Consider the following 3,260-nt stretch of genomic DNA (forward strand, 5'->3'; position numbering starts at 1 on the left):
AACAGATACAGGTAGAGTAGGTATGCCTGCAGCCTTTCTTGCTACTATGGTATTCCATTGTACTCTATGAGTGATCAAAGTTCAAGTTCCATATAGGGACTAAAAAAAAAAAAGTTTGAAAAGTTTTATTAATTACAGTATTAGAAAAAAGGTAATGTAAGCTTTAAACACCCTTTTCCCATAGTTATAATAAAAATAAAAAAAGCATATTTGGAGTGACCCTATAAGAAGTCATGTAAAATATGCCAAGGATTCCTGTTCTGGAGAACTCCACCCCTACACATAAAGCTGTATAGATCTGGTGTCCTATTTGGCAGCAACACCCGACACTGCGCGCTCCATCATAATCTCGCCAAATGGTGTCCAAATCAAGGTGACATCAGAGTCACGGATACCAGAAAAACAGAACAACACTGAATGCTGATGGGAAACCCTCTTACACATGAGGAGTGGTTCTATCTACTGGAGTGGCCCTTTAAGAAGTCATGTAAAATATTGCAAGGAATTCCTTTTCCGGAGAACTCCACCCCTAGACATCCAACTGTCCAGAGCGCCGTGCTCAGAGCAGACGGAGCACAGGAGCATCACACAAGTCTACTGCAACTGTTGATTGAGGGAAGCAGGAAAAAATGTACGAACCCGCTTCAGATAAGGAAGCCTCGCAGCCGGGTCCAGTGCCCTCCCTGCCCCCACCAAAGGATTATTTGATCTGGTCCATCGTGAACGTGGTCTGTTGCTTTTGGCCCCTTGGGCTCGTTGCTGTGATCTTCTCCATCAAGGTAACTGACAAAAAATCCTTATTGTTATTATATAGTATTTTTTTGTTTATTATTCTTACTTTTTTTTACTCAATATTTTTTTTTGTTCTTTCAATGCTTTTTAAAATATTTTTTCTTTTTTTTTGCCTTCTTGCAATACTCAGTTTTTCGTGCATTTTTTTTATTTTTTCCCTGCAAAGTTTAATTAGTTTTTTTTTTTGTTTCTTTTTCCTTTTTATAATTGTATTTTCTGTTATTTCACTATTTTCCTCTTAGATGCTTCTCTTTTCTTGCTCTCATACTGATGTTTTGCGCATTTGTTTGCTGTCTATATAAGAAGTTGTGGCCGCTGTTTATCAGCCGATTAGGAGACGGAATGACGTCTTGTTTAATAAGTCTAAATATGCAGATAGTGTCAGGAGGAGGTGGAGGTCTACTGTAAGACATGATTGAGGGGAGAAGGAAAGGAAGCATGGATGCACTAAATATCCACATAAGCATATATGAAAGTTGTGCGATCTTCACTCACAGACCTGGTGTACACCCTTAACCCCTTCATGTCCTGGCTGGGGAGGGCTCTCTATGAATGGATGTAGACCAACGCCCTATGGATGAAGCTGCTGCATCCACAGCAGGAGCTGCCTGTGATTGACAGCCGACCTCCTGCAGTTAACGCCTTACATTCACAGAGGGATGACACTCCCTCTGTGACGTCATCGATCCTTCGCTATATAATTGCATTGGGTTAATGGGTTTCCATGGCAACCTGGATGCCAGACAACGTCGTCCGGGTCCTCCATGGCCTGTGATGCTATGTGAAGTGATAATGCATTGCAGTACAGAAGTGTGATCATAGGTTCTAGTCCGCTACAAATGTAAAAAAATAAATCAAAGTACTTACAACAAAAAAAAAACAAAAACAACTTCTTTTTGCACTTCCCATTTTTTTTAAAGAAATAATTAAAAACCCACGTTTGGTATCATATCTGTAACGACCTGTACAATTAATTAAGCACACTATTTATCCTGCAGGCAAACGCTATAAAAAAGAAGCAACAAACCCAAAATGCACCCTCCACTGCGAGGGCACAGATCCTGCTATTAACCCCTTACATGCCGCGATCAATGTTGATCCTAGACAATAGCATCCGGATCTGCCAAGACCTGTGATTGTTAATAATACTAATAATACATAGCAGTACAGAAGTAGCTCAATATATTAACATAGCGATCAGAACTCCATAGGTTCAAGTCCCTGACAAGGACATGAAAAAAATGGACAAAAATAACAATAAATAAAAATAGTAAAAAAGAAACAATAAAATATGGCAATAAGAAAATCTTTTTTTGCACACTTTCCCTTCCATTGTTTATAAAAAAAAAAACAGCATGTTTGGTATCACCGTATCCGTAACAACCTATACAATAAATGGAACAAACAATTTAACCTGCATGGAAAAAAGCATTAAATAAGCCCCAGAAAAACAGCCCAAGTGCTTATTTAGTTAATATTGCCTCCCAAAAAACAATAAATGGAAAAAAGTGGAAAAAAAAAATCACCATGCAGCTTTCACTTCACCTCAGTAGTATAAGAAATGAAAGCTGCGCTAAAATTATTTGCTATGGGCAGCAAAGCGAGATTTTCGTTTACACAGCTTTCATAAGAGTGCAATGCCTACTATTCTGTGCCCCACCCTCCCCCCACCGTAGATGCTATGGTGATGAGGAGTGCGTGTGAGGCGTAGCATATAGTTACATAAAGCGTACACATGAGGGCAGATTTGTTTTGATTACAAACTGCCCCACTGTGCATAGACAAGTTATAATAGATATGGGGGCAGGGTGTATAATGAATTCATGGGCAGAATTGCCTTTCAGGGTACTAAGAAAGCTGAGTGGTGCCCCCTGGAGGAGTGTAATGGCAGTCTTATTGCCTGTCACTCAGCTCTTCCAGAAACAGAAATAAGTAACAAAAATGTTCTTTGTGCCCCTTATGCCATTACTGAATCTCTCCTTTTCCTTTGCAGAGCCGCGATGCCGCTCATAAGAATAACTCACAGTTGGCCACTGAGCACGGCCGTACAGCCTATAGCCTGAATATTGTCGCTACCGTGATCGGGGTCCTTCTAATCATCATCTCTCTGGTGGTTTTTTTCATTTTTTTTTCCAAATTCATGAAAATTCAAGAAACCCACGACCTTAAAAAAGAAACATGGGAATCTGAAATCACTGGCTGAAAAGCCCCCCAAGAGGGAAAAATGTAAATAAAACCTAAAAACACCCCCTGTGTGCTGTCGTGCTTTATGGGAGTCTAGTACAACCGCCATGACTTATTCACACCTCTTGGCCATAGAGGCAACAGTCCACTATGTGTGATGACCGAGGATCATCATTGGCATCAGTGTGGGATGTGTAGAGTAATGTCGTAGAGTGGTCTTCCTATAGGCTTCTCCTATCAGCCGGGCTCCAGGACTTCTCTCGTGCTGCACCTGCTGTCCCTCC

General features: G+C 40.6%; 1 long non-coding RNA gene across 1 annotated transcript; it reads left to right on the forward strand.

The window, feature by feature from the left end:
- Nucleotides 1–353: 353 nt before the first annotated feature.
- Nucleotides 354–3,038, forward strand: LOC136572002 (uncharacterized). Its single transcript, XR_010785729.1, has 2 exons — nt 354–779; nt 2,786–3,038. It is a non-coding gene; the product is annotated as an uncharacterized lncRNA (long non-coding RNA).
- The last annotated feature ends 222 nt before the right edge of the window (nt 3,039–3,260 follow it).

Source organism: Eleutherodactylus coqui, chromosome 6 (assembly GCF_035609145.1).
Source record: "Eleutherodactylus coqui strain aEleCoq1 chromosome 6, aEleCoq1.hap1, whole genome shotgun sequence".
Lineage (NCBI taxonomy): Eukaryota > Metazoa > Chordata > Amphibia > Anura > Eleutherodactylidae > Eleutherodactylus > Eleutherodactylus coqui.